This window comes from Saimiri boliviensis, chromosome X (genome assembly GCF_048565385.1).
Source record: "Saimiri boliviensis isolate mSaiBol1 chromosome X, mSaiBol1.pri, whole genome shotgun sequence".
Classification (NCBI taxonomy): Eukaryota; Metazoa; Chordata; class Mammalia; order Primates; family Cebidae; genus Saimiri; species Saimiri boliviensis.
The window spans coordinates 120,867,300-120,883,011 of NC_133470.1; the positions used below are offsets into that span (position 1 = coordinate 120,867,300).

Genomic DNA, 15,712 nt, shown 5'->3' on the forward strand with positions numbered 1-15,712 from the left:
AATATTACAGTATATCTATTAAATTTGTAAACCAAAAAGGGTCCAAGACAGATCTTAATCAATTTGGAGATTTATTTTGCCAAGGTTCAGGATGTGCCTGAGTAAAATCTGTAGCCCAATGCTTTCTCCAAAGAGGGTTTGAGAATTTCAGTACTTAAAAGGGAGGGTAGACAGGAGGGAAAAGAGGAACAACCAATTATGCATTTATCTCACTGTCAGTAAATATGCATTTAACATAAGATAAAGCAAACATAGGGAAGGGGAATTCAAACTTGCATTTTTCTTAGGGTGAGTGGAGGGATTTCCAGTCTTTGTGCCACACCTGTGAAGACAAGTTGTCAATTTATACTGTCAGGTTGATATTCAACATAATTCTGCTTTAGGGTAAAGATTTTAAGGCCCACAAAAAACTTCCTTGTGAGCAATTTGTAAAGGAGGCCGCCTGGGACATAGGTGGCCTTCTATTGTTGTCACTATCTGTTTAGGAACAAAAGGAAGGCAGTTTTTGCATGACTCATCTCCCAAGCTTAACTTTTTTCCCTTTGGCACACTGAATTTGGGGTCCCCAAATGTTATTTACTTTTCAGTTTCTTATTGCCTCTTTTCCCTATATGAACATAAACTTCATGAAGGTAGAGACATTGTGTGTTTTCTCTCTTTGTATTATCAGAGCTTAGAAAAGCATAGTAGGTACTCAACGTTGTTTAAAAGATGAATGTGACACTTAGCACATAGGCGTTTATTGTTAATTGTCTTTTCATGAATGTTTCTGATGATGCAAACATATAGAATGCTCTTTAGGATCTCTTTTACACTTCTCTTTATTATACTTAATAGCACCCAATCCATTGATTTGCACAATAAGCACACAGTGCAGATTTGTTGGTATATGTTTTTCTATTGAAATGAATCTGAAAATAACATGAATTCATAACTGATTTAAGTTTCATTTTTAAGTAAAAGTGTGGAAAGCAGAATAATGGCCCCTGAAAGATGTATGTGTCCTAATCTTCAGAATCTGTTAATACATTACTTTGCATGGCAAAAGTGATTTTGCATCTGTAATTCAGGTTAAGAAGCTTGTAATGGGAAGATTATTCTGGATTATCCAGGTAAATCCTATCTCATTTCATGAGTCTTTTAAAGCAGAGAAGTTTTTCCAGCTGCAGAGAACCAACTATGGTAGCATGAGAAGTATATTTGAGGTTGCTGGCTTTGAAGGTGGAGGAAAAGGGCCATGAACCAAGGAACGTAGATGGCTTCTAGAAGCCAGAGAAGGCAAGAAAATGGATTCTCCCCTACAGCCTTCAGAAAGGAATGCAGCGGTGATGATGTGTTGATTTGAGCCTACTGAGATCTGTGTTGTGTTTATGACCTACAGAGATGTATGATAATACATTGTGAATGTATTTTTAAATCTTAGATTAAAATTTAAATCTTTGATTAAAAATGTATTTTTTTTTTAAATCTTAGATTAAAAAAAAAAAAAAAAAGTGGTTTGGGAAGACCAGAACCATCAAGAATAGCGAGAGGAAGAAAATTCAGGTGCTGGGAAGGCCCTGAGGTGCGGGCTGTTTGGAAGGGATTGCCTTCCCTATGCTGGGATCCTCCCAGCACTTCAGGCTTGGCAGGAAGGGGGCAGCCTCTAACCCCCAAAAGCAGGTTGCCAGATCCTTCAGGCGTGGGGCTGGAGGGGACTCACAAAGGTGTGCCCTCCAGGGAGATGACAGCACTGCTCACAGCTTCTCTGCCAGGTGACACAGTCCTTAACCTCCTTGTAGCAGTTCACTTGTTCATGCTTGATCCCTGTCACTTTTTTTTTTTTTTTTTTTTTTGAGACGGAGTCTCACTTTGTTGCCCAGGCTGGAGTGCAGTGGCGCAATTTCGGCTGACTGCAACCTCCACCTCCCGGGTTCAAGCAGCTCTCCTGCCTCAGCCTCCCTAGTGGCTGGGATCACAACCCATGCCCAGCTAATTTTTGTATTTTTAGTACAGACAGACTTTCACCATGTTGGCCGGGCTGGTCTCAAACTCCCGACCTCAAGTGATTGCCCGCCTTGGCCTCCCAAAATGCTGGGATTACAGGCGTGAGCCACCACGCCTGGCCCATGTCAGCTTCCTGATGTCATCCTTGGAGTTGGCATAGATCATTTTGCCCTTAAGGGGTGCAGATTCAGGGGCACAGAAGATAAACACCAGGTCCTCCTTGCTCTCCTGGGTCTCACAGGTTGCATCACCTCTGAGGGTGCAGCAGCAGTCTTTGTCTGCAGCATCTTGGCAAGTGGCATGGGGTGGTCAGTGGTCCAGCACACGTCATTCCCCACGGTCTCCTCGCCCTCCTCCAGGGTGGTGTTCATCTCATCCTCTGTCAGGCAGAAGAGCAACACTGCCTTCCTGCGCGGCTTCACCTCCTCTGGCGTGGAAGATTTGCCCACCTTCAAGTCAGCACACACCCTGATGACACCATCAGAGATGGTCACACCAGAGGCCATGTTTTCAGAAACGAAAAGGAGATAGCAGCCAGGTGCCAGGGCTCACGCCTGCAATCCCAGCTTTGGAAGGCCAAGGCAGGAGGATTGCTTGAGCCCAGAAGTTTGAAACCAGCCTGAGCAACATGGCAAGACCTGGTCTCTACAATTTTTTTTTTTTTTTTAATAGGGCTGGAAATGACTGTTTCTTTTCTTTTCTTTTTTTTTTTTTTTTAAATAAGAAAAAGAATAAAGAAGAGGAAGAAAGAGAAAGAGGAAGAGGGAGAGAGGATGGGGGTATTGTTTTATTGCCCGGGCTAGAATGAAATCTAAATATGAGTATGCCTATAATTGTCCTTAATAATGGAGATATAAAAGAAAATGAGGGAGGAGAATAACAAACAAGGAGCCAACCAACATTTCTTTTAAACTTCTAAGTTGATATGATGTGGTACTGATAAGAGTGTATATTTTGTATATTTAAAGTGGAGAGTTCTATAAATGTTAATTACATTTACTTTTTCCAGATCTGAGTTCAAGTCCTGAATATCGTTGTTAATTTTCTGTCTCATTGATCTGTCTAATATTAATGTTGAAGTCTCCCACTATTATTATGTGGGAGTCTAAGTCTCTTTATAAGTCTTGTATGTCTGCGCATTCCTGTATTTGGTGCGTGTATATTTAGGATCTTTAGCTCTTCTTGTTGTTGCATTGATCCTTTTATCATTATATAATGTCCTTCTTTGCTTCTTTTGATCTTTGTTGCTTAATTGTAACTTCTGCTTTTTATTTATTTATTTTAGCTCTCTGTTTGGTTGGTAAATCTTTCTCCATCCCTTGTTTGGAGTCTTTGTGTATCCTTGAATGTGAGAAGGGTCTGGATGCAGCATACTGATGGGTTTTAGTTTTTTATTCAAATTGCCTGTCTTTGGATTGGGGGATTTAGTCAATTTAAATTTAGAATTAATAATAATATATGTGAGTTTAATACTGCCATTAGCTGGCTATTTTGTCCATTAGTTGATGTAAATTCTTCATTATATTGATGCTCTTTTTGATAATTTTTTTAGAAAGGCTGATACTGTTTGTTCCTTTCTATGTGTAGTGGTTCTTTCAGAAGCTCTTGTAAAGCAGGCCTGGTGGTGATGAAATCTCTGAGAGCTTGCTTATTCACAAAAAACTTTATTTTTCCTTCACTTGTGAAGCTTAGTTTGGCTGGATGTGAAATTCTGGGTTGAAAGTTCTTTTCTTTAAGGATGTTGAATATTGGCCCCCACTCTCTTCTGGCTTGTAGGGTTTCTGCTGAGAGATCTGCTGTAAGTCTGATAGGCTTCCCTTTGTGGGTAACCTGACCTTTCTCTCTGGCTGCCCTTAGTATTTTCTCCTTCATTTCAACCCTGGTGAATCTGACGATTATGTGCCTTGGAGTTACTCTTCTTGAGGAATATCTCTGTGGTGTTCTCTGTATTACCTGGAGTTGAATATTATCCTGCCTTACTAGGCTGGGAAAATTTTCCTGAATAATGTCCTGAAGTGTATTTTCCAGCTTGGATTCATTCTCTTCGTCACATTCAGGTACACCTATCAAGCGTAGATTAGGTCTTTTCACATAGTCCCATATTTCTTGGAAACTTTGCTCGTTCCTTTTCATCCTTTTTTCTCTAATCTTGTCTTCTTGTTTTATTTCATTGAGTTGGTCTTCGACCTCTGATATCCTTTCTTCTGCTTGATCAATTCGGCTGTTAAAACTTGTGCATAGTTCACGAAGTTCTCCTATTGTGTTTTTCAGCTCCATCAATTCACTTATATTCCTCTCTAAATTGTGTATTCTTGTTAACATTTCGTCGAATCTTTTTTCAAAGTTCTTAGTTACTTTAGATTGGGTTAAAACAAGTTCTTTTAATTCACAGAAGTTTCTCATTATCCACATTTTGAAGCCTGCTTCTGTAATTGGAACACACTCGTTCTCCATCAAGCCTTGTTCCGTTGCTGATGAGGAACTGTGATCCCCCGCTGAGGGAGAGGCGTTCTGATCTTGGGCATTCTCAGCCTTTTTTGGCCGTTTTTCTCCCTTCGTTATAAATTTATCCATCTGTGGTCTTTGTATTCACCGTCTTTGTAATTAGGTTTCTGAGTGGACGTCCAACTTACTGATTCTCAGCGCCGAAATCTGAGCAACCCACTGCACCGACCAAATCAGCGGCGTTAAGATTGATGGTGCTTTTCTGACTCTGCACCAAGAACCGACGCTCCGAGGCGCTGGCAAAACCCCTCGACGGTCACAAGAGTCGCGCTGGCGACCCGTGGGACTCCTCCGCTGGGAATCTCCTGGTGCGTGAGCAACAAGAATTCATGTGAAGGTATGGCGTCCTCTCGTTCTTTGTGCTTTCACTGGGAGCTACAATCCCGGGCTGCTAGTGATCAGCCATCTTGGATCCCTCCCCCGGAAAAATACATTGTGCTGTTTTAAGCCACTGGCTTTGCGACATGTTTTGGTAGCAATAGAAAACTGGTATAAACAATAACAGCAAAAAAAGCCTTTCAACCTTATTCTTCTGCCCATATGAGAAAGGAAGCAGATTCCTGAAGGGCTGGGGTATTTTCCATATATATTCAATTATAAGATAATTTTGAATGTAAGAAATGTTTCTATTTTCTTTTTTTTTCTTTTTTTTTTTTTTTTTTTTTTGAGACAGAGTCTCAATCCGTCGCCAGTCACCACGCTGGAGTGCAGTGGCACAATCTTGGCTCACTGCAACCTCCACTTCCTGGGTTCAAGCAATTCTCCTGCCTCGACCTCCCGAGTAGCTGGGACTACAGGCGCACGCCACCATGCCCAGCTAATTTTTGTATTTTTTGTAGAGATGGGGTTTCACCATGTTGTCCCGGATGGTCTCGATCTCTTGACCTCGTGATCCACCCGCCTCGGCCTCCCAACATGCTGGGAATACAGGCTTGAGCCACCACGCCAGGGCTCTATTTTCTTAAGGATAATTTTTTTTAAAGAGTATATGGCTAACTTGAATATAAAAAATTAGGTAAATGGCAATTAAATAAGATGATATCTCCTTATTTACTTTGAAAATATTAAATTAATTACAAATATATATTTTAAAAAATCATGAATGTTTTTGATGATTCAACAATATAGTATGCCCTTTGGGGTAAGGTGTCTTTCATACTTCTCTCTATTATCCTTTATATCACCCAATCTATTGGTTTGCACAATAAACACACAATGCAGATTTAGGTATAATATAATGTTATATTATCTCTTTCTCTTTTTTTTTTTTTTTTTTTGAGATGGAGTCGCACTCTGTCACCAGGCTGGAGTACAGTGGTGCAATTTCGGCTCACTGCAACCTCCACTTCCCGGGTGCAAGTGATTCTCCTGCCTCAGCCTCCCAAGTGGCATACAGGCTTGTGCCACCATGCCCAGCTAATTTTTGTATTTTTAGTAGAGACGGGGTTTCATCATGTTGGCCAGGATGGTCTTGATCTCTGGACCTTGTGACCTGCCCGCCTCTGATTCCCAAAGTGCTTGGTCTTGAGCCACCACGCCCAGCCTCTCATGTTTTATGAAACAATTTTATTCACACCTTACTGGCAGATTTAACATTTGTTGTTATTACTAAAGATTTTTTTTCTTGAGAGGTCTGACAGTTTTTTAGAACACAACATAATCAAGATATTTTAAAGAAAGCATTTTTGAATCTGCATATGATGCTATCACTCAAAATTTTATCCCAAGTTATGAGTATGATCTGTTATTCATGATAAAATTCCTAATAAAACCACTGATTATATATTTGTTTCTAAAGTAGTCCTGAAAATGCTTGTTTATACTTGGTATTCAGAATCTATAATTGTGCGGTCATCTCTCCTATTCACAGATGGTAATTTAAAAATCAGTGTTGATTTTTTTATCTCCCCTTCTTTTCTTATAAATTCTGGTTGATAATTTATACTAACACACAAAACTAACATTGACCAAGGACATTTTAGATTCATGTATTTTTTCCAAGCAGTTGTTCAAAATAAAGTAATTAAAAAGGGTTCTCTACTAGGAGAACAACTTTGTTTTATTTTCTCTAGGAGACAAAATACTGAGCTAAAATTTCATCTTAAATTCAGAAATATGCTCTGATGGGGGATTTCCACCAAAGGACTCTCCAATGACCTTTCAGAAGTCTCTTAAACCACAATGCAGTCTAGAATGCTTTCTCTCCCAACATTTATTTAATTCTTCCTTCTTTACCGTTCTCTTTCATCCAGAGCCAGTGCTGCATTGTGGTCTGGCCATTCTCTCAGATTCCTTCAGCTCCTTCCCCATTTTCTATCACAGGTATTTCTCTCAATAAATTCCTTATAAGAATAATCATATCTTGGTGTCTGATTCTTGGAGGACCTTGGCTCACACAGTGTATAAAAATATCTATATATTTACATCATCAAATTTTAATGTTTTTTAATTTGATAGAAGTTAATATTTTAAAACTTATATATGGTTAATTATGTAGTTTAGCACATTTTGTATACTTATTAGCCATCTGTATTTTATTTTCTGAAGATTTTATGTTCATGAAATTTACTGTTTTTTTCTTTATAGTCTGCTTGCTGGGTTTTTTTTTTTTTGTTTTTTTTTTGTTTTTTTTTTGTTTTTTTTTTTTCTTTGAGATGGAGTCTTGCTCTGTCGCCCAGGCTGGAGTGCAATGGCATGATGTTGGCTCACTGCAACTTCCACTTCCACCACCTGAGTTCAAGTGATTCTCCTGCCTCCACCTCCCGAGTAACTGAGATTACAGATATATGCCACCACGTCCAGCTAACTTTTGTATTTTTAGTAGAGATGAGTTTCATCATGTTGGCCAGGCTAGTCTCCAACTCCTGACCTCAGGTGATCTGCCCACCCCAGCCCCTGAAGTGATGGAATTACAGGCTGAAGCACCCCCACAGCCTGCTTTCTGTTTTCTTATTGATTTGCAATTATTTATCAATAGTGAAAGTAATACTATAGCTAATATTAATTAAGGATTTACTATGAGCAAATAATTGTAACAAGTCTTTAATGGAAATTATGAACCTCCAAAAATCCTGTGAGTTAAATACTATTATTTTGCTAATTTTACAAATGTGGCAATAAGGAGAAAGAGGATGCATAAATGCCTAAGATCATCTATGGTTTATGTGGCAATAAACTTCTTTTTTTCTGACTTAATTCAAGACCAATGTTCTACACTATAATTTCACTACACTATACTTCTCCTACTAGACCAAAATCTTTTGTGCTTCCTCTATATTGCAAAATATTTTATTGCTTCTTATTTATTTAGCTTTCTTTTCAGTGTATTTACCAAACATGAATTTTTATAAACTATGTAGTCAAATCTGATAATAACGTTTTCATAAAAATTCCTGTGATTTGTTTCATGATTAACAAAGTCTTCATCATTAAATGGTAGTGAAGTATTGTTTCGTATTTTCATAGAATACTTTCAATGATTTTTTTTTTTTTTATGTTTAAGTCTTTAATTCATAAGGATTTGGGGGGAAAAGTATGTCTCTATCCCTAGCCTTTATCTTACAAACACACACACACACACACCCTTCTATAGTTGTATAAAACCAGGACTTAAAAAAAGTAATTCACCCATGTTGTGGTGAGAATTAAATGGCTCTAAGTATTTGTCAAAGTTTATAGAACTGCATACCAAAAAGAATGCCTTATCGTACATAAATTTTAAAAGACGAATTTAAATAATATAAGAAATAATTTGAGAATAACACAGTAAACATAATGTGGAGAAAAACTATATTAGAAAGAATGGAGCAGTTAAATTAATTAGCAAACCAATAGCTAATTACAGTTAACACTTCATAAACTCTGGAGATGTGAATTGAAATTCAACCATTAATCCTTTCTTTTCTTTCTTTCTTTTTTTTTTTTTTTTTTTTTTTTTTTTTTGAGACAGAGTTTTGCTCTTGTTACCCAGGCTGGAGTGCAATGGTGCGACCTCGGCTCACCGCAACCTCCGCCTCCTGGGTTCAGGCAATTCTCCGGCCTCAGCCTCCCGAGTAGCTGGGATTACAGGCACATGCCACCATGCACAGCTAATTTTTTGTATTTTTATTAGAGACGGGGTTTCACTATGTTAACCAGGATGGTCTCGATCTCTTGACCTCGTGATCCACCCGCCTCGGCCTCCCAAAGTGCTGGGATTACAGGCTTGAGCCACCGCGCCTGGCCTAATCCTTTCTTAATAGAGTCACTAATTCTTTACTAAAGGGGGGAAGGTCATTGTTTCAGGGTATTTCTTCTAAGTCTTGATCTCTCTCATTAGTTGATCAGAGCAACTAAGCTGACCATTTTTTTTTCTGCATATCTCTTTCAGTTGTGTTATAGAGATTTACCATTGCTTTGTATTAGCAGCCACTATATCTGCCTTTCATTATCACTACCATTTCCAACAGCTGTTTCTGCAGTTTTTTTATAATCTTCCTTTGATAATTAAGGATCTATTCCTTTTACTCATGCTAATAGTAATTCTTGCCCTATTGCTGATTCAAAACCCTTTTCTCCTTATTCGTTCAGACTGCCTTCTCTCAATGTTATATGCCCAGGCTGTTTTTAGCTCCATTCTATTTATTCATAATCCTAAAATATGGTACAGCTAATCTTTGAAGCCAGATATACATTAAAATACAAATATCTAGAGCATATCTGTCATATATCTGAGTAGGATTACAATAAAACGGAACCAGTAAATATACTCACAGCAACATGGATGAATTTCAAGCACTTTGGGAGGCTGAGGTGGGCGGATCACCTGAAGTCGGGAGTTTGAGACCAGCCCGACCAACATGGGAAAACCCCGTCTCTACTAAAAATACAAAATTAGCTGAGCATAGTGGCAGTGCATGCCTGTAATCCCAGTTATTTGTGAGGCTGAGGCAGGAGAATCGCTTGAACCCAGGAGGTGGAGTTTGCGGTGAGCCAAGATCCCACCATTGCACTCCCACCAGGGCAATGAGCAAGACTCCATCTCAAGAAAAAAAAAAAAAAAAAATCTGACAATAAAAAAAAAAAAAAAACAAAAAAAAAACCAACAACAACAAAAAAAAAAAAACTTTCAGAACTCTGGAAATTGACCATATATTTGCAGCAAATCTAAGGATTGTTTATTCAAGAAATATATATGAATCTAAGAACAGCAAGCTTGTGGTCTTTCACTTGTACTATTCCCATGTCCATGTCCCCAAGCTCGATGGTAGCCTTGAAAACCAACAGCTCTCAATCATGATGAAAAGCCTGGTTGGTACAGGAAGGACAAGATAAGGTTGGAGAGCTTTTAAAACTCCATTTCTGGAAAATTGTCATTATTGAATGTATGAGTTTGGCAGGGCTGCCTTAACAAAAAACTGCAGAATGGATAGATTAAACAACAATTTTATTTTCTCACAGTTCTGGAGGCTAGATATTGAAGGACAGGATTGTACACTTCTTAGACTTCTCTACTTGACTTGCAGATGACTTCCCTCTTGCTGTCTCTTCACATAATCTTTTCTCTGTGCACTCATATTCCTGCTCTTTGTGTATCTAAATTTAGTCTGAATATAAAAAACACTATTCAGACTCTAGTAGAGCCTACCCTAATGACTTCATTGCAACTTAGTTGCCTCTTTAAAAGCTTATCTCCAAATACAGTCACATTCTGAGGTGTTGGGGCTTAAGGCTTTATTTGTGATTTTTTTGGGGACACAATTCAGACCATAACATCCTATCAAAAGGTGCCTAGGAAGACTTGCAATGAGATTGTCTTTATTTGACCTGACTTGGAGCTTACCTAGTATGAACAGGTGTAAATAGGCTTTTTATTGGTAACACTTATTAAAATCTTTGAGAAGCAATTGCTGAAACTGGCTGCCTGAGATAGTAGGTAACAGCTGGGGCAAAGACTAGACTAATCAAAAGTCACAAAGCAGAATCAGTTAATTTAATGCACCATATAAAAAAAGACAAAACCCACATGATCGTTTCAACTGACACAGAAAAAAACGTGATAAAATTTAACACTGTTTCATGATAAAAACAAACAAACAAACAAACAAACAAAAAACACTCATAAAACTAGGAACAAAGGGAGGAATCCTTACACCTGTAATCCTAGCACTTTGGGAGGCCGAGGCCGGCATATCACAAGGTCAGGAGTATGAGACCAGCCTGGCCAATATGGTGAAACCCCATCTCTACTAAAAATACAAAACTTAGCCAAGCGTGATGGCACGTACTTGTAGTCCCAGCTACTTGGGAGGCTGAGGCAGAAGAATCACTTGAAACCCTATTTATAAAATAATATTTATTTTATTATTAAAATAGTGCAGCTGCTTTGATAATATATCTGGCAATTTCTGAAAAGTTTAAACACAGACTTAACTTATGACCCAATAATTCCCCTCCTATGCATAGATCCAAGAAAAATTAAAACATGTTGATGCAGAAACATGCATAGAGACGGGCACAGCAGCATTATTCATAATAACCAAAAGGTTGAAGGAACCAAGTTGTCCATCATGTGATAGACAATAAACAAAAGTTGTTATATCTTTTTAGTAGAGTATTATTAAGCTATAAAAATAAACAAATTTCTGCTACATGCTGCAACATAAAAACATAGCCAGATACAATAGTCTATGTATCATGTGATTTCATATGAAGTGTCCAGAATAGGCAAAAAATAGAAAGTGGATTAGTGACTTCCTAGAAATGTGGCTAGGGAGGATTCTGAATTGATTCCTAATGGATACAGGATTTCTTTAAAAGGTGATAAAAGTTTTCCTAAATTAGGTAGTGGTTGTCTAGCTTTGCAAATAAAATAATATCTGCTTCATAGTATACCATAAAGGGGTAAATTTTTTGACATATGACTGGTATCTCATTAAAAAATTAAATAGGATGGACAGAGTAAGCCTCTTTGAAAAGGTGGGATGTTAAAAATATTGAAGAAAGTGAGGAGGAACCCATGCAGAGGGAAAGCTGATCAAAAGCCCTGAGTTGGAAGTACGCATAGAATATTCAAGAAATAGTTTGAAAGCCAGGGTGGATGGGGCAGAATTCATAGGAAGAGTAGAAGAAAAAATATTAGAAAGGTCGGTGGGGTCAGGTTTTGGATATTCCTCTAGGCTTTGTATGAACATTGTGTTTTATTTTGGACGAAATAGGGGACCCTTGAAGGTTACATCAAGAATAACAATCTTACTTGATTTGGTGGGTTTGTGAATTAAATTTCTTAGTATGAATTATTATTTATAGAGTAAATTTCTCAAATTGTAAGTGAACAGTTTGATTTGTTTTGACAAATGCAGACACCCTTATAACTCACACCCATCAAGACCAAGAACATTTCCAGCATGCCAGTAAGTTCCCTATTCCCCTTCCCAATCAATCCTTCCACACATTTAATGTTGCCTATTCTAGAACTTCATGGGAATGGAACAATATGATACAAAATGTTTATGTGTGACTTGTTTTGTGCAATATAATGCTTTTGAAATTTATTCATATTATATGTATATTTCTAGATAATCCCTTTTTATTGTTCAATAGTATTGCATTGCATTAATATGTCAAAATTTGGTTATTTTCTTCAAATGATAATTCAGGTTTTTTCTATTTTTTGGCTATTGTGAATAAACTTACTATGAGCATTCCTGTACCCTTCTTTGTGTGAACATGTGTCTTCATTTTTCTTTCTTTCTTTTTCTTTTTCTTTCTTTTTTTTTTTTTTTTGAGACAGAGTTTCGCTCTTGTTACCCAGGCTGGAGTGCAATGGCGTGATCTCGGCTCACTGCAACCTCCGCCTCCTGGGTTCAGGCAATTCTCCTGCCTCAGCCTCCTGAGTAGCTGGGATTACAGGCACACGCCACCATGCCCAGCTAATTTTTAGTATTTTTAGTAGAGACGGGGTTTCACCATGTTGACCAGGATGGTCTCGATCTCTTGATCTCGTGATCCACCCTCCTCGGCCTCCCAAAGTGCTGGGATTACAGGCGTGAGCTACCGCGCCCGGTGTGTCTTCATTTTTCTTGGGTAAATACTTAGAAGTAGGATTGTTGTGATTCTGTAGCTCCTGCCCCTGGGCTCAAGGATCTGCCTTCAGAGACTTTGTTTCTTCACTGTTCTGTCCCTGTACCTTTCACCCAGGCTGGAGTGCAGTGGCGTAATATATGCTTACTGCAACCTCCGCCTCCCAGGTTCAAGCTATTCTTGTACCTCAGCCTCCCAAGTGGCAGGGATTACAGGCATGTACCACCACATCTGGCTGATTTTTGTATTTTTAGTAGAGATGGGGTTTCACCATGTTGGTCAGGCTGGTCTTGAATTCCTGACCTCGTAATCTGCCCGCCTCAGCCTCCCCAAAGACTGGGATTACAGGCGTGAGTCACCATGCCCGATATGATATAACATCCTTAAAAAGTTTGTGAGTGTTCTGTATATGTTACAGATATTCATACAAGATATTCATACAGATATTCAAACAAGAAAATCCCTCTCACACCTTTCCTGGATAATTTCATTGTTAGTGTGCTGAGATTGTTGAGTGGATTCATGAGTCACAAGCTTAATCGTTACAAAGAACCCTTTGTGTGAGAAAATACTTCAAACTTAAGATTTCTTCATGGCATTAGCCAGTGGTTACCAGGCCATATCCTTGGCTTTCTCTTCAGAGCGTCCTTTATTAACCGTGAATCTTCTAATTTTAGCAAGTCTTGCAATCAGGATAGGCTAAGATTTTTCCAAATCAAGTTTTGATTTTTGTTGTTACTGTTAACAGTTCTTCCCTCAATGTATTTATTTCCCTTCACATTTTACTACAAGCAGCAAGAAAGATCTAGGATGTACCTTTAATATTTTGCTTGGAAATCTTAGCTAAACATGTAAGTTCATCACTTACAAGTTCTGCTTTGCACACTACTATAAGAAACAATTCAGCTAAGTTTTATGTCAGTATATAATGAAGATCATCTTTCCTCTGGTTTCAATAATATATTTCTCATTTCCTTCTGCATCCTTACTGTATGTGCCTTTACTGCTCATATTTCTACCAACATTCTGTTTATAATGACAGGCAGAGTATATATTCCCTAATATGATACAGATTTCCTCTACTATTTTTCTCACTTCCTCTCAAGTCCTCACTGGTAGCATCTTTAACATTCTTATTTCTATCAGACTGTTAAAGGCATATACATTTTTACTATCATGTTGTTAAAAGTTTTCTAGCCTTTACCCATTAATTAATATCAGAGCCAATTCCACATTTTTTTATTGCATTTTAGGTTTGGGGGTACATGTGATGAACATGCAAGATTGTTGCATAGGTACACACATGGCAATGTGGTTTGCTGCCTTCCGTCCCCTCACCTGTATCTGTCATTTCTCCCCATGCTATCTCTTCCCACCTTTTTTCCCCAACGGACCCCAGTGTGTAGTGCTCCCCTCCCTGTGTCCATGTGTTCTCATTGTTCAACACCCGCCTGTGAGTGAGAATATACGGTGTTTGATTTTCTGCTCTTGTGTCAGTTTGCTGAGAATGATGGTTTCCAGGTTCATCCATGTCCCTACAAAGGACGTGAACTCATCCTTTTTGATGGCTGCATAATATTCCATGGTGTATATGTACCACATTTTCCCTATCCAGTCTATCATCGTTGGGCATTTGGGTTGGTTCCAGGTCTTTGCTATTGTAAACAGTGCTGCAATGAACATTCGTGTGCACGTGTCCTTGTAGTAGAATGATTTATAATCCTTTGGATATATACCCAGTAATGGGATTGCTGGGTCAACTGGGATTTCTATTTTTAGGTCCTTGAGGAATCGCCATACTGTCTTCCACAATGGTTGAATTAATTTACATTCCCACCAACAGTGTAAAAGTGTTCCTATTTCTCCACATCCTCTCCAGCATCTGTTGTTTCCAGATTTTTTAATCATCGCCATTCTAACTGGTGTGAGATGGTATCTCAATGTGGTTTTGATTTGCATTTCTCTGATGACCAGTGATGATGAGCATTTTTTCATATGTTTGTTGGCCTCCTGTATGTCTTCTTTTGTAAAGTATCTGTTCATATCCTTCGCCCATTTTTGAATGGGCTTGTTTGTTTTTTTCTTGTAGATCTGTTTTAGTTCTTTGTAAATTCTGGATATCAGCCCCTTGTCAGATGGGTAGGCTGCAAAAATTTTTTCCCATTCTGTTGGTTGCCGATTCACTCTACTGACTGTTTCTTTTGCCGTGCAGAAGCTGTGGAGTTTGATTAGGTCCCATTTGTCTATTTTGGCTTTTGTTGCCATTGCTTTTGGCGTTTTGGTCATGAAGTCCTTGCCTACGCCTATGTCCTGAATGGTTTTGCCTAGATTTTCTTCTAGGGTTTTTATGGTGTTAGGTCTGATGTTTAAGTCTTTAATCCATCTGGAGTTAATTTTGGTGTAAGGTGTCAGGAAGGGGTCCTGTTTCTGCTTTCTGCACATGGCTAACCAGTTTTCCCAACACCATTTATTAAACAGGGAGTCCTTTCCCCATTGCTTGATTTTGTCAGGTTTGTCGAAGATCAGATGGTTGTGGGTATGTTGTATTTCCTCTGAGGCCTCTGTTCTGTTCCACTGGTCTATATCTCTGTTTTGGTATCAGTACCATGCTGTTTTGATTACTGTAGCCTTGTAGTATAGTTTGAAGTCCGGTAGTGTGATGCCTCCTGCTTTGTTCTTTTTGCTTAGAATTGACTTGGCTATGCGGGCTCTCTTTTGGTTCCATATGAAGTTTAAGGTGTTTTTTTTCCAGTTCTGTGAAGAAGGTCATTGGTAGCTTGATGGGAATAGCATTGAATCTGTAAATTACTTTGGGCAGTATGGCCATTTTCACGATGTTGATCCTTCCTAACCATGAACATGGAATGTTTCTCCGTCTGTTTGTATCCTCTCTTATTTCATCGAGCAATGGCTTGTAGTTCTCCTTGAAGAGGTCCTTTACGTTCCTTGTTAGTTGTATTCCTAGGTACTTTATTCTCTTTGTAGCAATTGTGAATGGCAGTTCGTTCTTGATTTGGCTCTCTTGAAGTCTATTACTGGTGTATAGGAATGCTTGTGATTTTTGCACGTTGATTTTGTATCCTGAGACTTTGCTGAAGTTGTTTATCAGTTTCAGAAGATTTTGGGCTGAGATGATGGGGTCTTCCAGATATACAATCAT

At 38.5% G+C, this 15,712-nt stretch overlaps 1 pseudogene; it reads right to left on the reverse strand.

The window, feature by feature from the left end:
* Positions 1-1,698: 1,698 nt before the first annotated feature.
* LOC120361913 (cofilin-1-like) lies at positions 1,699-2,492 on the reverse strand (annotated as a pseudogene).
* Between the last annotated feature and the right edge of the window lie 13,220 nt (positions 2,493-15,712).